The 20,616-nt window shown below is 37.8% G+C and overlaps 1 protein-coding gene across 2 annotated transcripts in view; it reads left to right on the top strand.

The window, feature by feature from the left end:
• PTGFR (prostaglandin F receptor) overlaps positions 1-20,616 on the top strand; it is a 57,494-nt gene that overhangs the window by 32,425 nt on the left and 4,453 nt on the right. The window lies entirely within an intron of this gene.

The raw sequence follows: 20,616 nt of genomic DNA, 5'->3' as shown, positions 1-20,616 counted from the left end.
AGCCTGTGCTCCGCAATGGGAGAGGCCACAACAGTGAGAGGCCCGCGTACCAGAAAAAAAACAAAAAAAACCCCAAAGGATCTTGCTGTGATTTATGTAATAGAGTGTTCTGCCTATGTTTTCCTCTAAGTTTGATAGTGTCTGGCCTTATATTTAGGTCTTTAATCTATTTCGAGTTTATTTTTGTGTATGGTTTTAGGGAGTGTTCTAATTTCATTCTTTTACATGTAGCTGTCTGGTTTTCACAGCACCACTTATGAAAGAGGCTGTCTTTTCTCCACTGTATATTCTTGCATCCTTTATCAAAGATAAGGTGACCTTATGTGTGTGGGTTTATCTCTGGGCTTTCTACCATGTTCCACTGATCTATATTTCTGTTTTTGTGCCAGTACCATACTGTCTTGATTACTTTGTTGTATAGTCTGAAGTCCGGGAGCCTGATTCCTCCAGCTCCGTTTTTCTTTCTCAAGATTGCTTTGGCTATTCAGGGTCTTTTGTGTTTCCATACAAATTGTGAAATTTTTTGTTTTAGTCTGTGAAAAATGCCATTGGTAGTTTGACAGGGATTGCATTGAATCTGTAGGTTGCTTTGGGTAGTGTAGTCATTTTCACAATGTTGATTCCTCCAATCCAAGAGCATGGTATATCTCTCCATCTGTTTGTGTCATCTTTAATATCTTTCATCAGTGTCTTATAGTTTTCTGCATACAGGTCTTTTGTCTCCTTAGGTACGTTTATTCCTAGGAATTTTATTCTTTTTGTTGCAATGGTAAATGAGAGTGTTTCCTTAATTTCTCTTTCAGATTTTTCATCATTAGTGTATAGGAATGCAAGAGATTTCTGTGCATTTATCTTGTATCCTGCAACTTTACCAAATTCATTGATTAGCTCTAGTAGTTTTCTGGTAGAGTCTTTAGGATTCTCTATGTTTAGTATCATGTCATCTGCAAACAGTGACAGGTTTATTTCTTCTTCTCCGATTTGGATTCCTTTTATTTTTCTTCTCTGATTGTTGTTGCTAAAACTTCCAAAACTATGTTGAATAATACTGGTGAGAGTGGGCAACCTTGTCTTGTTCCTAATCTTAGTGGAAATGGTTTCAGTTTTTCACCATTGAGAATGATGTTGGCTGTGGGTTTGTCATTTATGGACTTTATTATGTTGAGGTAAGTTCCCACTATGCCTACTTTCTGGAAGATTTTTATCATAAATGGGTGTTGAATTTTGTCAAAAGCTTTTTTTGCATCTATTGAGATGATCATACGGTTTTTCTCCTTCAATTTGCGTATATTGAAGAATTCTTGCATTCCTGGGAAAACCCCACTTGATCATGGTGTATGTTCCTTTTAATGTGCTGTTGGATTCTGTTTGCTAGCATTTTGTTGAGGATTTTTGCATCTATGTTCATCAGTGATATTGGCCTGTAGTTTTCTTTCTTTGTGACATCTTTGTCTGCTTTGGTATCAGGGTGATGGTGGCCTCGTAGAATGAGTTTGGGAGTGTTCCTCCCTCTGCTATATTTTGGAAGAGTTTGAGAAGGATAGGTGTTAGCTCTTGTCTAAATGCTTGATAGAATTCGCCTGTGAAGCCATCTGGTCTTGGGCTTTTGTTTGTTGGAAGATTTTTAATCAGATGCTCAATTTCAGTGCTTGTGATTGGTCTGTTTATACTTTGTATTTCTTCCTGGTTCAGTCTTGGAAGGTCGTGCTTTTCTAAGAATTTGTCCATTTCCTCTGGGTTGTCCGTTTATTGGCATACAGTTGCTTGGAGTAATCTCTCACAATCCTTTGTATTTCTGCAGTGTCAGTTGTTACTTCTCCTTTTGTATTTCTAATTCTGTTGATTTGAGTCTTCTCCCTGTTTTTCTTGAAAAGTCTGGCTAATGGTTTATCAATTTTGTTTATCTTCTCAAAGAACCAGCTTTTAATTTTATTGATCTTTGCTATTGTTTCCTTCATTTGTTTTTCATTTATTTCTGATCTGATCTTTATGATTTCTTCCCTTCTGCTAACTTTGGGGTTTTTTTGTTCTTCTTTCTCCAATTGCTTTAGATGTAAGGTTAGGCTGTTTATTTGAGATGTTTCTTGTTTGTTGAGGTAGGATTTTATTGCTGTAAACTTCCCTCTTAAAACTGCTTTTGCTGCATCCCATAGGTTATGGGTCGTCGTGTTTTCATTGTCATTTGTTTCTAGGTATTTCTTGAATTCCTCTTTGATTTTTTCAGTGATCTCTTGGTTATTAAGTAATGTATAGTTTAGCTTCCATGTGTTTGTATTTTTTACATTTTTTCCTGTAATTGATATGTAGTCTCATAGCGTTGTCGGAAAAGATAGTTGATATGATTTCAATGTTCTTAAATTTACCAATGCTTGATTTGTGACCCAAGATATGATCTATCCTGGAGAATGTTCTACGAGCACTTGAGAAGAAAGTGTATTGTTTCTGGATGGAATGTCCTATAAATATCAATTAAGTCTGTCTTGTTTAATGTGTCATTTAAAGCTTGTGTTTCCTTATTTTCGTTTTGGATGATCTGTCCATTGGTGAAAGTGGGGTGTTAAATTCCCCCACTATGATTGTGTTACTGTCGATTTCCCTTTTTATGGCTGTTAACGTTTGCCTTATTTATTGAGGTGCTCCTATGTTGCATGCATAAATATTTACCGTTGTTATATCTTCTCTCGGATTGATCCCTTGATCATTACATAGTGTCCTTCTTTGTCTCTTGTAATAGTCATTGTTTTAAAGTCTATTTTGTTTTATATGAGAATTGCTACTCCAGCATTCTTTTGATTTCCATTTGCATGGAATATCTTTTTCCATCCCCTCATTTTCAGTCTGTATGTGTCCCTAGGTCTGAATTGGGTCTTTTGTAGACAGCATATATACGGGTCTTGTTTTTGTATCCATTCTGTCAGTCTGTCTTTTGGTGGAGGATTTAATCCATTTACATTTAAGGTAATTATTGATATGTATGTTCCTATTACCGTTTTCTTAATTGTTTGGGGTTTGCTATTGTAGGTCTTTTCCTTTTAGGTTTCCTGCCTAGAGAAGTTCCTTTAGCATTTTTTGTAAAGCTGGTTTGGTGGTGCTGAATTCTCTTAGCTTTTGCTTCTCTGTAAAGGTTTTTATTTCTCTTAGCTTTTGCTTCTCTGTAAAGGTTTTTATTTCTCCATCAAATCTGAATGAGATCCTTGCTGGGTAGAGTAATTTTGGTTGTAGTTTTTTCTTCTTCATCACTTTACGTATGTCCTGCTACTCCCTTCTGTCTTGCAGAGTTTCTGCTGAAAGGTCAGCTGTTAACCTTATGGGGATTCCCTTGTATGTTATTTGTTGTTTTTCCCTTGCTGCTTTTAATACTTTTTCTTTGTACTGAATTTTTGGTAACTTAATTATTATGTGTCTTGGCATGTTTCTTCTTGGATTTATCCTGTATTGGGCTCTCTGCACTTCCTGGACTTGATTAACTGTTTCCTTTCCCATACTAGGGAAGTTTTCAACTATAATCCCTTCAAATATTTCCTCAGTCCCTTTCTTTTTGTCTTCTTCTCTGGGACCCCTATATTTCGAATGTTGGTGCGTTTAATGTTGTCCCAGAGGTCTCTGAGACTGTCCTCAATTCTTTTCATACTTTTTTTTTCAGTCTGCTCTGCAGTAATTATTTCTACTATTTTATCTTCCAGGTCTCTTATCCGTTTTTCTGCCTCCGTTAGTCTGCTATTAATTCCTTCTAGAGAATTTTTAATTTCATTTATTCTGTTGTTCATCATTGTTTGTTTGCTCTTTAGTTCTTCTATGTCCTTGTTAAACACTTCTTATGTTTTCTCCATTCTATTTCCATGATTTTGGATCATCTTTACTATCATTACTCTGACTTCTTTTCCAGGTAGACTGTCTATTACCTTTCATTTGTTTGGTCTGGTGGGTTTTTACTTTGCTCCTTCATCTGCTGCATATCTCTCTGTCTTCTCATTTTGTTTAACTTACTGTGTTTGGGGTCTCGTTTTTGCAGGCTGCAGGTTCGTAGTTCCAGTTGTTTTTGGTGTCTGCCCCTAGTGGCTAAGGTTGGTTCAGTGGGTTGTGTAGGCTTCCTGGTGGAAGGGACTGGTGCCTGTGTTCTGGTGGATGAGGCTGATCTTGTCTTTCTGGTGGGCAGGATCGTGTCTGGTGGTGTGTTTTGGGATGTCTGTGACCTTATTATGATTTTAGGCAGCCTCTCTGATGATGGGTGGGGTTGTGTTCCTCTCTTACTAGTTGTTCAGCATATGGTGTCCAGCACTCTAGCTTGCTGGTCGTTGAGTGGAGCTGGGCCTTAGTGTTGAGATGGAGATCTTTGGAAGAGCTTTTGCCGTTTGATATTATGTGGAGCTGGGAGGTCTCTGGTGGCCAATGTCCTGAACTCTGTTCTCCCACCTTAGAGGCTCAGACCTGACAACCGGTTGGTGCACCAAGACCCTGTCAGCCACATAGCTCAGAAAGAAAGAAAGGAAGGAAGGAAAGGAGGGAGGGAGGGAGGAAGGAAGGAAAACATAATTAAAATAAAAAACAAAATATAATTATTAAAAATTAAAAAAAATAAAAATTAATTAAAAAAAGAAAGAAGAGAGCAACCAAACCAGAAAATAAATCCAGCAATGATAACAAGTGCTAAAAACTATTCTAAAAAAAAAAAAATAAGAAAGGACAGAGACAACCCTAGGACAAATGGTAAAAGTGAAGCTATACAGACAAAATCACACAAAGAAGCATACACATACACACTCACAAAAAGAGAAAAAGGAAAAATGTATATCGTTGCTCTGAAAGTCCATTGTCTCAATTTTGGGATGATTCGTTGTCTATTCGGGTATTCCACAGATGCAGGGTACATCAAGTTGATTGTGGAGATTTAATCCGCTGCTCCTGAGGCTGCTGGGAGAGATTTCCCTTTCTCTTCTTTGTTCGCACAGCTCCTGGGGTTCAGTTTTGGATTAGCCCCCTCCTCTGCATATAGGGCGCCTGAGGGCGTCTGTTCCTCGCTCAGACAGGAAGGGGTTAAAGGAGCCGCTGATTCAGGGGCCCTGGCTCACTCAGACCACAGAGAGGGAGGGGTACGGAATGCGGGGCGAGCCTGCGGCGGCAGAGGCCGGCATGACGTTGCACCAGCCTGAGGCACGCCATGAGTTCTCCCGGGGAAGTTGTCCCTGGATTACAGGACCCTGGCAGTGGCGGGCTGCACAGGCTCCCAGGAGGGGCAGTGTGGACAGTGACCTGTGCTCATACACAGGCTTCTTGGTGGTGGCAGTAGCGGCCTTAGTGTCTCATGGCCGTCTCTGGGGTCCGCGCTGATAGCCGCAGCTCGCACCCGTCTCTGGAGCTCCTTTAAGCAGCGCTCTTAATCCCCTCTCCTCGCGCACCAGGAAACAAAGAGGGAAGAAAAAGTCTCTTGTCTGTTCGGCAGCTTCAGACTTCTCCCGGACTCCCTCCCGGCTAGCCAAGGCGCACTAACCCCTTCAGGCTATCTTAATACCGCCAACCCCAGTCCTCTCCCTGCGATCTGACCTCGGAAGCCCGAGCCTCAGCTCTCAGCCCCCGCCCGTCCCGGCGGGCGAGCAGACAAGCCTCTCGGGCTGGTGAGTGCTGCTAGGCACCGATCCTCTGTGCGGGAATCTCTCTGCTTTGCCCTCCGCACCCCTGTGGCTGCGCTCTCCTCTGTGGCTCCCAAGTTTACCCCCTCCGCCACCCGCCGTCTCCGCCCACGAAGGGGCTTCTAGTGTGTGGAAACCTTTCCTCCTTCACAGCTCCCTCCCACTGGTGCAGGTCCCGTCCCTATTCTTCTGTCTGTTTTTTCTTTTGCCCTACCCAGGTACCTGGGGAGTTTCTTGCCTTTTGGGAGGTCTGAGGTCATCTGCCAGCGTTCAGTAGGTGTTCTGTAGGAGTTGTTCCATGTGTAGATGTATTTCTGATGTATTTGTGGGGAGGAAGGTGATCTCCATATCTTACTCCTCTGCCATCTTGAAGGTCCTCCAGTCAGTACTTTATTTCAGAAAGATCATCAACTCAACCTAATAACTGTATATACTGCATTGTAGAGTTTTGGTTTTATTTAAAAGTTGAATTTTTATGACTTTTATAAAAGTTATGGGATTAAAGGTTTAATTGGTATAAATGCAGTAATTTTTCATATTGTCATAAAGTGGTTTAGTTTTTAGACAATGATTGCTGGCCTCTCAGTCTTAACTATATCTTAAACTAACAAAAGAATTTATTGTAATTTTTGATGATGATGATGCTAATACACCAGTAAATGACAGCCTTTCTGAGGTCTTAAGGAAGTGATGATTAATGGAATGCAAAAAGGTCATTTTAATTGCATTCCCCAAATCATGTCAAAGAGACACATCAATGACATGCTCATGCCAAACTTTTAAGGTCTAAGTTTACCATTTCAAATAACTGAGTCTCTTACCTAAAATAAAATAAAGTAAAATAAAATAAAATAAAATAATAAATTTAAAAAGATCCTCTTTCCCCAAACCCTACAACCCATTAATTCTGCTTCTATTGGATGCTGAACATAAAATTATCATGAACTTGATGAATGTTGGCTATTCATTTATTTATGATATGATGTGGCCATTGCAGCAAATTGGGATGGTTTTCTGCATTACTGAGAAGACTGTATACCAGTTCACAGTTAGGCACTCACTGTGTGCCCAGCGCAGTGTAAAATAAGAGTCATGGTTTGTGGCCTCCATGGACCTAAAATTTCTTCTCATTCATTATTTCATTCGGTATTTATTGAGCACCTGTTATGTACCGCACATTGAACAAGGCACTTGGGATAAAGAAGTTCATAAGACAAAAGTCTTTTTCTTGATAGAATTTACTGTTTAGTGGAGCCATGGTATGTGCTTCTGAAACAGTTGAAAATTGGGTAATACATAACAAAGTGTGACAAGAAAGAGCCATGTGGAGTATAATGATTGCACTAGATTGTTTCATAGAGGAAACAGATTTGGAACAGAGCTTTATGGCTAAGTGTTGAAAATCACATGGGAGTGAACTTGTTTGGATTTAGGCCAGTAGACTGTTATCTAGAGAATGCTAGTGTATACACTGACTTATAACTAAGGAAGACAAATTTTAGTTTGCTACTTAGATACCCCAAAGAAAAATTAAAAGTGTAACTACATCACTCCAGAGAATAAGTTCAGAAAGTAAAAAAAGAAATCTCAATGATTAACGAGTCGTATTATCTTGGTGACCAAACAACCAGACTGACTCAAGTGCTGCCATGAAATGGAATTATTTTTAATTAAATTGACCAGATAATTTGCAAGGCCTGATTTATTTCCCGACCAGAAGTATGTGTTGATTTCATTTTGAACTATACTCATATTATGCTTTAGATTTAAATAGACATTGGTTATAATCCTGACCCAGACTCTACCTAGTTATGTGTTCTGTGTCTCAATTTGTTCATCTGTAAAGAGTTTGTAATAAACTTACCAATAAGGTTGCTGATAGCCTTTGCATTTGGTCTGTGGGCTTAGGTTGCCTTTTTCAATGACTGATTTTCTCTTAAAAATTGTGGATGCTTTTTCTCTTTAAAGGGACACTCATTACATTAAAAATTCCCATTACATAATAAATTATTGTGCTAGAGCCTAGAGAGGCTTTAGAAAATCTTTCCGAACTTTTGTAGTAATAAACCGACTTTGCCTGTAGGAAATTTCTCTTTGGAAAAACATAATGTGTTTCAGGGCAGATGTTTTACTGAAACATCTTAACATCCGTCCTGAAACACCTTACTGCTACAGTCTGCTTTTGCTATTAAAACAGTGTTTCCACTAAGTGTCCATTGACAGATGAATGGATAAAGAAGACGTGGCACATATACACAATGGAATATTACTCAGCCATAAAAGGAAACGAAAACTGAGTTATTTGTGGTGAAGTGGATGGAACTAGAGTCTGTCAAACAGAGCAAGTAAGTCAGAAAGAGAAAAATAAGTACCATATGCTAACACATATATATGGAATCTAAGAAAAAAAAAAGGTTCTGAAGAACCTAGGGGCAGGACAGGAATAAAGACACATGTACAGAATGGATTTGAGGACACGGGGAGTGGGAAGGGTAAGCTGGGACGAAGTGAGAGAGTGGCATGGACATATATACACTACCAAATGTAAAATAGACAGCTAGTGGGAAGCAGCCACATAGCAAAGGGAGATCGGTGCTTTGTGACCACCTACAGGGGTGGGATAGGGAGGATGGGAGAGAGACACAAGAGGGAGGAGATATGGGGATATATGTATATGTATAACTGATTCACTTTGTTATAAAGCAGAAACTAACACACCATTGTGAAGCAATTATACCCCAATAAAGATGTTTTAAAAAAAGTGTTGCCAGCAGTCAAACAAAGTAGTCTTTTATTCCCAAAACAGTGCACCTCCAATACTACAACTGATTTCCAACCAGTTGTTCTCTCTTTAAATCATAGGTGAGTTGTTAATAATTATCTTAGTCATGACATTTTAGATAAACATTTCTTGATTAGGATGAAAATATCTTATGCATCTCTCGTTGCTAATGTTTAGAGCATAAACAATATTTCTTTAGCCTAACTATGGGTTTAAGGTAGATAATCATAGCTAGAAAAAACCAGAATTTACAATACTGCTAAAAGCATAATTCAAAGTAAAATGCCTCAAATCACTTTTATAACAAGGTAGGAGATATAAAGAAACATACATATTTTCATACACGTTTTCTTTTTCTAAGACCTAAAATTTTCTCCTACCGATTTTTTATCTTCAGTGTTGCCTAAGAACAGAAATGATCGATTAAGGATAACAATTAGAAGTGTGGATTAAAAAAATAATTAAAAAAAAATCCAAAAGGGTATTTGAAGACCAGTCAAAAGGATGAGAGGAAAGAGACTAATAAAATCATAATCATGCCATTTATCATGGGGTAGATAAGAAGAAGAAGAAAAAAATACGATGCTGAGCTTTGTCTGTTCTATCACTTTACATCTATTAGTTAATATTTTAAAAAATACCTTTCCCTTCTGGATAAATAGCTCTCCTCTGCCCTTGCAGCTTTTTGACAACCGTCCTTCTGAGACTCAGTTGGTACCCAACTCATATGACTTACCTGTCAGTTACATCTGTTGTTATGGCACAAGAGGTTTGGAGCAATACATTTATAAGCATATGTTAGCGATTTAAACAAAAGTTACTAGTGAAAGTATATTAATAGAAATACCGGGTGACAGAGTGCTAGAATCAGATAGAAAGACAACTAGACATAGGCAGACAGAAATAGAAACCTAGAGATTTTAAAATGATACCTACCAATGCCAGGGAGACCAGTACATGAAGCCCTATTCACCATCTCCCGCTCCTCAAATCCTGACTCCACCACATTTTAGTTGGGTGACCTGGGGCAAATTACCTAACTTCTCAATGTTTCAGTTCCTTCATCTTAATATAGGGATAATACTGCTTTCCTCAAAGAGTTAACAGGTTTAAAAATGATATTAGGTATAAAGTGTTAAAACAGTGCCTGGAACATAGTGACTACTCACTAAATGTTAACTGTTATTTTCTTTTTATCTTCTTGTTCATGAATGTAACATAGCACTACTGGTCTCATTACTGGGAATGGTAAAGATCACAGGCTTTGAAGCCAGATAGACTTGGATTTAAATCCTGTCTCCGCCATTTACCAGCAGTGCAAACTTGGGCAAGTTAAAGTCTTTGTGATTAAGTTTTCTTATCTGCAGTATCAGAAAAATAGTAACTACCGTTGGGAGTTTTGTTAATATATATCAAGCGTCAACATGATTTTCCTTTCCCTTTCTATCCTCCATTGAAGACAGAATGGGGTAAAGGAATTCCATTATTCCTACTATGCCCAAGCCACCTTAGATGGGCCTGGTCTTCCTGTACCACTCTTGTGACTGGAGGTGTCAGACACTGAAAGGAATATCCAATGGCCAGCAGTAGGTGGTTTCTCTAAAATTAAATCAAACTGATTACCAATGAGTTTGATTTAACAGTGGTTGAATCTAACAACTTATTATGTAGAAAGTGTGGGAATGGCACAAGCTCTCTCTTTTTTTTTAAATGGTAGTAAACATTACATTCTTTTTCAAAGAATGATATATATATTTTTAGACAATTTTTGAAATCTTTTCTTTGAGTTATAGTTGATGTACAATATTATGTAAGTTACAGGTGTACAATACAGTGATTCACAATTTTTAAAGATTATACAATTTATCTGAATGAAGGTAAAAATTATTTTATCACGGTTTCAAAAAAGTTTTTCATTTTGACTTTTTCAGTTTTATTTGTTTTGTCTCCTTTGGAATTACTGTTTGCATTATGTTTTGATTTGGTTCAAATTCAAAAACTTTAAAAAGGTAAGTCTCTCTTACTCTTTTCCCATCCCTGACAGACAACCACTGATATTAGTTTCTTATTTATTCTTCCAAAGACATTTTATGAATATGCAGGTAAACATATGAATAAATTATTTTCCCCTTCATACAAAATGTAATATATGCTTTCCTGCACCTTGCTTTTTTACCCTTAACAATGTGCCATGGAGACAGCCCTATTAGAGTATATCAAGAGTGCCTCACATCTTTTTTTTTTTCTTATAGTACTTTCTTGTATAGATATACAATGTTTCTTTTTTGTTTGTATTTTTGGCGTTTTTTTTTTTTTTTTTTGTGGTATGCGGGCCTCACTGTTGTGGCCTCTCCCGTTGCGGAGCACAGGCTCCGGATGCTCAGGCTCAGCGGCCATGGCTCACGGGCCCAGCCGCTCCGCGGCATGTGGGATCTTCCCAGACCGGGGCACGAACCCGTGTCCCCTGCATCGGCAGGCGGACTCCCAACCACTGCGCCACCAGGGAAGCCCTTTGGCGTTTTTTAATTGATTTAAATTGAAGTATAGTCCATTTACAATATTTCAGGTGTACAGCAAAGTGATTCAGTTATATATTCTTACATATATTCGTTTTTCAGATTCGTTTCCATTATAGGTTATTACGATATTGAATATAGCTCCTTGTGCTATACAGTAGGTCCTTGTTGTTTATCTATTTTATGTATAGTAGTGTGTATCTGTTAATCCTAAATTCCCTATTTATCCCTCTCCCCCTTTCCCCTTTAATAACTGTAAGTTTGTTTTCTATGTCTGTGATTCTATTTCTGTTTTGTAAATAAGTTCTTTTGTATTATCTTTTTAGATATATATAAGTGCTATCATATGATATTTGTCTTTCTCTGACTTATTTCACTTAGTATGATAATCGGCACAAGCTTTTTAACCTCTAAGACAGAGAAGTCTCTATTGTAGTACCTTGAATGCACCCATTCCCCCTACCTCCCATTTCCAAGCTCCCACGTCCTTCTGGGATCTGGCCAGTGGAAATCTCTGCATCTGTATCTCTCCTCTTCACCCTCCCATATCATTCTCAGTTTTGACCAGAGACTATGACCCTTCCTTAAGGACAGGAAAGATTTCTGGGGAGATGTTTGATTTCTAACCTTAAAAAAATTAAATATTTAAAACTCAGTGTAACTAACCAGGTCCCTTTAAGTAAATAAGCACTTTTGGGCAGACTAAAATTTAATGGTCTCAAATATCTGAGGCATTCCTTGAAACACATGTCCACATAAGCTTTCTTTTATGTCTGTTGTTTTTCACTTTGAATCCTTGACTTGGATCTGGGGTTGTCAGGCCTGCTTTCTGCTTAAATCTCTGAACTTCTGTTCTTGAAATTGCCTGTTTCTTCTTGTCTTTCTCTCCTAAGCTGTGGGAGTCTTTTCCCTATTGTCCTGTGTAAGGTGGAGGAGAAGGATTTGAGAAAGTGAAAGACATAAGTCCTATCCTCAAGGCACTTACAATATAATTGAAGGACTATTATACATATACTGACATTATCTCATTATATTTTTCATATTACACTGATACTATGTCTGTCAATGCTCATGAAGTGGTGCCAAGCATGATGGGAATGTATTTAGAATGAGAGATTACCAAGCTATAGAGAGCTTAGGGAAGGCTTCCTGGAGAAGACGGGGTAGGAAGGATAGAAGGATAGGTCATTCCCAGTGAGGGAAGGACAGGAAAATGACATATTTTTGGCATTTATGAAATATTTGATAAAAGAATAAAGAAGTTGAAATAAGGTAAATGAATAAATAAAAAAGTTGAGTCTGGAAGACCAGTTAGGAGCCTGTAATATGGTTTTTAAGTGATAAGATACTGAAGAGGGAGCAGGATGTGGGTTTGAGGGACATCATCAAAGTGGATCAAAGAGTGTATGCATTGGTGCTGCCTCAGGTTTGACATATGAGGCTCTGGAACTGGATGTTTATACCATGAAGTAAATCCACTGACAGAGTCATAAATCTGTGACTCTAACTCTGCATATATTTAGATGTATGAATATATTGATGTATATTTATATATTCATACATCTAAGTGTGAATAATTTGGAAAGAAGCAGGGAAAAGTGAAGGTTATCTTACTCTACATACTCATTAAGAGTATAATTAATAAGTAAGAAGCTTATTTCCTATAATGTGCTAGGAGTTAGGATCCATTCATAGGCTGCATGCCAAGGAGAAACTAGCTGACATACTCCTGGAAGTACAGGTAGGTAGTTTGTCCAGATCACAGGAAATGATTGTTCCGTTGAGCTTTGTACTTACTGGACCATTTATAGAATGTTAATTTTATTTCTGACCAGTGCAATTTTTAAAAGGAAGAATGAAACTAGGGTATAAGAGGTAGACAGCCAGGAGTTTGCAAACTGTGTTATATGGGGAGCAGTTGAAGAAATGAAGAAAATATAAGACCAGCGTTATCTTTAAGGTATGTGAAAGGCTGACATTAAACAAGTGCACTTATTCTATGATGCTCCGGAGAGGAAAAATTAAGATACATAGAATAAATTTTAGCTTGTGATAATAGAGAATATTCAACAACTCACACAGTTAAAATGGCAGAGATTCTTTCATGAGTAGTGCTGAGTCTTTCCCACTAGTTACTTAAGGACACCTGCAAGGAATTTGTGCTTTGTGGAGAAGACTGGACTAGATAAAGGAAACTTTCCTGTGTTCACTAAGACTTTGTGATTCTGTCTTCTCAGGTGAAGTGATATAGACAGGTACATATGTACATAATAAATGAAGCAGATTTTGTTTTCCCTTCTCTCAGGATCAATTAAATTATGTTTTTGCCTTATTTGAAACATGAATGTAGGTCTTAGTGGTACTGATCACAAAAACACATAATCATTTACTGTAGCTCATGACTAGATTTGGGCCGAGAAACTTTAGCATAGTTCCTTGGACCCCTCTGACTCAGAGACATCAATCCTAAACCTTGTTTTATGGCCTCTGCTTTATTCTTGGCCTCTCATAGGGGCAAGTTGGATATATCTGTGTTAATCTGAAGGGAAAAAGAGAAGGGCTTCTTCAGGCATTTTTACAACTGGAGCAGGGCTTCAATCCTGCACCGCTTTCTTCTTCCATTGCCACCACTGCCTCAGGGTGGATGGAGAGGTTGGCTGGAGCAGCAGATTCCAGGGGCCGCCTTCTATAGGCCTGGATGTGGTGAGAGCTCTGTTCCCTCAGGCAAGAGTCTCTCTCAGTGTCTCCCACTCCCTAGGAAGGTTTGTTTACTCTCCTCAGTGAAGTTTGGTAAGAATATTGAGCAAGTAAATCGCAGGGCCCTTAGGCAGTCTGGTGTAGTAATTAGAAGGACAGGCCCTGGACATGCTTTCATTCAGGCCCTGACACTTAACATGGACTGGTCCTTTATCTTATTGAACCATAGTTCCCTTATCTGTAAAGTGTAGATAACAATAGTACATATGTCATAAGGTCATTGTGAGGTTTATTTGACCTAATACATAAAAAGAGCTTTCCTAGCACAGGGCAGTACTCAATTCTAATTAGTTGTTATTATTTGTGGCTGTATCTCTCACTCATAGGAGTGAGAGACTTACTTACTCATAGCATGTTGCTCTGGTTAACAGGAGACTTTCTCCCTTTCCCATGATTTAGGATCCCATAACTGCCAGGATGACCAGTTCTTATGGCCTGATGCTGGCCTATGTTTTGATTGTGGTCCAGTTCTATGATAGAGTCTGCAGTTGTAATAAAGATGTTCTCTTAACTGTATAGTTTGTTCTCATTCATTTATGAGTAAGTTTCTCTCACTGTAGCTCAATACAATCTCTATTTGGTTTGTAGAACATATCTTTTGATTGTATTCATTTCACATTTCCTATATTTTTTTCCTTAAAGAAATCACATGTGATATATATGTATATGTGTGTGTATATAAACATTTTATTTATTTAAAAATTTTGTTACATTTTTGTATTCTGGGATAAATGACTGTATTTTATTCCTTTGAAAAGTGTCAGAAAAAAAATACAACTTTTTTTTTTTTGGTAAGGCCTAGCAGTAGGGGACCATGTGGACGATTATTCTTAGGAGTTCTGGCATAAGTTTTCCCTCTAAACAGACTCAAAAAAAAGTGCAGGCCTAAGAAAAGATACTGGAATAGAAAATGAAAATACACAGATTCTACAAATGAACCTTCTCTAGAAAGATTAATATTTTGTTTTTTCAAGTATTATACTTTTTTTTTCTCTATGTACTGTTCAGTTGAAAATTTTTCCCGCTCTTCATTTTGCACCTGATTTCCTCAGCCAGCATGAAGCAGCAAAGATGCATACAAAATATTATGATTTAGGACAGTCCCATTCTAGGGGGGGCTATCTTGATATAGCATGCCCTGTTTTCTCACTTCTTTGTAACTGTCAATGTCTTTAGGCAGAGACAAAAATGTGCTGTCAATCAGACCACTGGTTAATCCTCTATCAACAAATCAAACAGAAAAAAATTTATTGTACAGTGTATTTTGCATCACTGATGTATACTTTAGGGGTAGACAACATTTCACAGCTGTTCTAGAGTTGTGGTAATAATAAATACCACATGTTTTTGTCTGTTTCTCCCCGCACTATAATATTTCTGTCTCACTTATCTCTGAATCATTCACCATATGCAAATACTGTCTTAATTTTAATGAGTATTCAATAAATAGGAAATGATTGAAATATTACCTTCTATATTCAACAATGTAGAAATTTATAAAGTTCCGGTATGGGAAAAGTTCAAAGTTGAAAGATATATCCTGTTAGAGCCTCTACATTTCAATTTGTTACTTAAAAAAAAATCTATTATTTGGGAGTTACACTAGAGTAAGTTTTTTTCTCAAGGTTCTTGTAGTCACTGTTGCAGAGATAAAATATTCTATTTTAAGAATAAATGCTACAGAGTTAAATCACCACAAATATATTCAACTCTAAAAGTTACCTGTTGTATTGAGATGGATTCAGTGATTTATATAGTGTACCTTTTCCAAAATTGCCATTAAGGCAATTTAAATGAAAATGAAATGAAATGAAATGAAATTTCTAATTTGCAATACTCATAGGTGCCGTGACATTCAAAAATCATTCATCTATACCTGGTTCTTTACTCACTAGTTATCCAAATTAACACATAGGTTGAACTTCCCAAACTTGGAGGTGTAATGAAATGGTTCCTTGGTAAAGCTTCCAGATGGACCATTGTCATCTCATAAGACTGGATTGTAATCGCATAATCACAATTAGTCCCCATCTCTGTGGTTATTCAAGTGCCAACCCTAAAGATCAGTCACGGGATGACCATGCTATAAGGGACAATAACTTGCAAATAAGTGAACTGTACTTCTGTGTATGCTTTCAGTCCCCAAAGAAAGTGTCCCTGAACTAAATCTTTTATGATGACAGAAAGGAGGAAAGGGATGGTCTGCTTCTTGGAATAAGAAAGCTATGTGTGAAAATACCTGCTTTAGTGACTAGATGCATAGACACTGTTCATATGAAAATAGATGTTAATAAAATGCTAGAAAAATGGCTTGGTATCTAAAGAAGTTGGACATTCTACCAGAAATGGTTCTTTGATTATGTATTCATTTAAATTTCCTTAAAAAATGGTGCCAAGGAGAAATACAAACTCTAGCAGAAACAAAATTCAAAATTAGTCAAGTCTGAATAAATGAAGTTTTGATGTACTATAAAAATTGCAAAAACTCATCATTTTAATTACTGCATCTGTGATCATGTACCAGCAAATAGCTCTGCCTGTGGTACATTTTACAAATTATAACTGTTTGCTTTCTTGTCAGTCTCTCATCATAGGGACTTCATTCATTTGATTCATTCAACAAATACTGACCTGCCCTACTCTATGCCAGGTGCTGGGGATACAGCAGAGAACGAGATAAAAATACATGCCTTAAAGATGATATTTTAGTGGCAGAGACAGAAGTAAAAACTAGATAAAGAAGCAAAATATATCATATGTTGGGATTTCTCTAAATATTGTTCTTTGCATCACTAGCATCTACCACAAGGCCTGGACGTAGTAGACACTCAAACTACTCACTGCTGGCTTGATTTACTTTCGTGATTACTCCAAGGAACAGAAGTATAATTCTTGAATTTACCATTGCTTTTAATTGTGAACAGCCACTGGAGTGCTGATACCAGTCAACAAATATACAGACTTAGGGTAGGGGATGATGGAGTAACTTCCAGAATAAAACTTTACTGACCATGAGCTCTATTATCTGTGAGTAAAGCAGCCTGGTAGATTCATTAATTTGGTGACCTTAACAGTTGATATAATTGTACTATGGGGCCCAAGTAAATGGAGATTTTATTGTAACATCTGTCTGTTTTGCTCTTTGCAGCTAGCAATGAACATAAACACTCTGGCCCATACACGTCTTTGATTTCATTATTTCTCTATTGTCTTAATGTTGAGTGTCTTGAGAAGTATCAGGTTAATTCATTTATTTTTTCATAGAATATCCAAACATTTGGCCTTTCCACTTCTCAGTTAGAATTCTAATCATAAACAAAGAAGACCAATTGTAACCTGCCAAGGTCCAATGGAAGATATTTTAGAAAATAACACATAATAGTCACATGTCGGGTAGCTCTTTGAAACTAGATGAAAGGCTGTGTGTGTGATGAGAATCTGTGCATGGCTCTCTGGAATCCAAGTTCCGGTGGGCTGGCTGGAGAAGAATTCTTTCAAGACTTGTGAGGTGACTGTTGATGGAGCCTAGGGAAAATGGTAGACATGCCTGTTCTTACCCCAACTCCCAACCTTCTATGAGGCTTAACAGGGCTGAAATTCCCCAGCAATTCTGCAGCACCTCTCTCACATACACATAGACATTCATAAATGATTAACAATAGCTCTGATTCTTTAATACCATAGTACAAGCTTACCTTGGAGATATTGTAGGTTCGGTTCCAGACCACTGCAATAAACTGAATATCGCAATAAAACGAGTCATGAAATTATGGTTTCTCAAGGCATACAAAATTATATTTACACTATACGGTAGGCTATTAACTGTGAAATAGCATTATGTCTAACAAAACAATGTACATACCTTAATTAAAAATACTTTATTGCAAAAAAATATGCTGACCATCATCTGACAACACAAGGTTACCACAAACCTTTAATTTGTAAGAAAAAAATGCAGTATCTGCAAAGCGCAATAAAGCAAAGCACAATAAAACAAGGTACGCCTGTATATTTCAACAAATTACATGGGAAAAAAAGATACACATTACAAAAGCAATGCACAATCTATCTAACAAATTAGTAAATTAGAGACAAACCAAAGGAGAAAATCAAAATCCTCTGTAGTTCTACTATCTGGAGTTAAAGGAAAACATTGAAATACACCCCAGGTTTTTTTTTTCTATGCACGCACAAAATTATGTATTTTATTTTTCAAAATTGGGATCATACAGTTAATATAGTTTGTTAATTTGCGGGACTTCCCTGGTGGTCCAGTGGTTAAGACTCTGCTTCCACTGCAGGGGGCATGGGTTCAATCCCTGGTTGGGGAACTAAGATGCCACACATGCTGTACGGCGAAGTTTGGTAACTTGCCTTAAAAAAAATTAAGACTGAATTACAAACATCAATGCTTGCATTTTTTCCCATTACATGAAATTACCATTATTTATCCTTTGTTGCATACTTGGTTGTCCTGAATTTTCAATAATATACTGTTGTCAACAATATACTATGATCTTTCTTTTTCATGAATACTCCACCCCCATCTTTACTGGTGGGTAAGTGGTTGGTGCTTCTCCCAAGCTAGGCCCTAGAGCAACGTCTCTTCCAGGTTGGGGCTGGGGGTCATGGGAGGGAGAGAGAGGGAGTGCCTGGCCACTGCCCTAGTGTTCTGGAGAGAAGCCTGGGTAGGCTGTCCTCAGCAGAGGACTCAATGGCTTTTCATGGCTGGTGAACACACTGCTGCTTGCAGGGAGGGAGGAGAGTGAAGTCAGAGAAGTGTGTGTCATGTAATTCAGGCGTTTTTTTTTAAATTTTTATTTTATATTGGAGTATAGTTGATTAACAACGTTGTGTTAGTTTCAGGTTGTTTCTAAACTAGGCCCAGCTGTTCCATGCAATTGCACCAAGCATCTTTGTTCCTGACTACACAGAGCCATGTCTTGGCTGGGCTCTGAGATCTCCAGGAACACACCTCGTCAGTAATAGGAAATGAATTCACTTAATATTCATGAGGCAAGAGAAAGATTGATTCCTTCATTCTTGAACCAAAAAACCCCTCCCAAAACTCAGCAAATAGATTTTAAGTTTTATAAGGGCAGGAAATATCTGCTTTGTTTGCCATTGTATCCTCAGCATCTAGCACATTTCCTGGCACATAACAGATAATCAACACATATTTGATGAGTAAAGAAAAAACATGAAGTGAAAATATTGGGCTGGCCAAAAAGTTTGTTCAGGTTTTCTTGTAAGATGTTATGGAGAACCTGAACGAACTTATGGCCAACCCAATATCTCAATCCGATAGCCAATTGGGGCTTGGCTCTGTTTTCTTCTGAGAGAAACAGGGCTCATATAGGCTTATTTCTTCAATCCCGCTGGCTAACTTGGGGAGCAGGGATATAGGACACTGGACCTGACCCAGGTACTATCGTATGCGGACTAATTTTCTCTGTGTTGAAACATGGCCGGCCTCATTTAGCTAGAGAATCATTAAGCCTGCACTTTGATACATTTTTCCCCTACAAAAGGACCCATAAAGGAAAGAACCATTTCCCAAAGGATCTGTGTGGACTGCAAGATCTTGTTCCTTTTAGTGGCAACAAACCACCTTGGAATCCTTTACTAGTGGATGGTGTTGTGTTAAAACTTTTAGAAGCATTCTGAGCCTCAAAATATTAGACCTCTGTGATGGATGAGCAGATGTTTCTCTGATGACTAGTTGTTGTGCTTCTAGAAATAGCCTCGATGAATTAAAAATAATACAATTTTATTCATTTCAGCACTTACTAAGAACATCTTAGGTATCAGCTTTGTACCAGATATTAGAAATAAAAATAAAAAGGAGAGATGATCATAGATATACAGGATAATACATAATTATCAGGCAGTGTGGCAAGTGATACAACTGGGTATAGACAGGGTGCTGGGGCAGCACAACTTGCTAATTCATCTCGGTGAAGTCGGGGGAAGTTTCATGGAGGTGAGCCCATTTTGACCTGGGGTTTGAAGGATGGGTAGGAGTTTGTCAGGCAGAGAAAGGGGGAGTAGAAGTTCAAAATGAAGAGACTTACACAAGCCAAAGTTCAGAAGGGAATGGTGCATTTGGGACAGATGAGGCCTTTACAGTGGTTGGAGCAGAGAGTATTGGCAGGAGAGATGAGGTTTAGAGGAGGATTTCAGATGCATCATCAAGAAGGCAATTAAGGAGTTTCTACTTTGTTGTGTAGATAATGAAGGTTTTGGTAAGGGACATTTTTCCTTCAACCATTAGTATCACCAGGCCAAATTAAGATATTTCTTCTTGATAATGATCCATCAAAAAGACCAAGAAGACTTGATTTTCTTTTCATTTGGGTTTTAGGCTTTTACATCTTCTCTTAATCCTGGTGGCATAATAATCTAAGTCTCCCTTAAGTTTTCAGCTTTACCTTTTGTTCATTTATTTGTTATTTGTTTTTATATCCAAGGTGTTTTCAAAGATATCGTGTTTGTTCTACAGTTGTTCATTTAGAAGTTAAAGCTGGGCTCAGTGATTAGACCAGTTCTAACCTAAAGCTGGGACCATTTATGGAACTTATTCTACAAAATGATCTCTTTAACATCATAAGTGGTCAGGAAATGGACACATGAGACCAAAATCTACATTGTAATTGTTAAGTCTCAATGGTAATGAAAAGGGGGACCCATTTCCTCAAAGCCCTTAGGAAATCCCATTGCATTTTGGAATATTTTAGCCAAGTTAAGGCTAGGGTAAGAGGTGAAGGAAAGGGAATATGAAAGAGAAGACATTGGTATCATTGTAGTTACCAAGCAGAAAATTCTAAAAGTAACTAACATTCCAGAACAATATAACACACCATGTGCACATTAGTACCAGATGCTCTAAATAATTTTTTAAAAATTCTATAGTTTATCCAAACTTTAGCTTATC

Source organism: Kogia breviceps, chromosome 1 (assembly GCF_026419965.1).
Source record: "Kogia breviceps isolate mKogBre1 chromosome 1, mKogBre1 haplotype 1, whole genome shotgun sequence".
In the NCBI taxonomy this organism is placed as follows: Eukaryota; Metazoa; Chordata; class Mammalia; order Artiodactyla; family Physeteridae; genus Kogia; species Kogia breviceps.
Note: the sequence above shows the minus strand (reverse complement) of the source record. Positions and strands in the feature narration are given on the sequence as shown.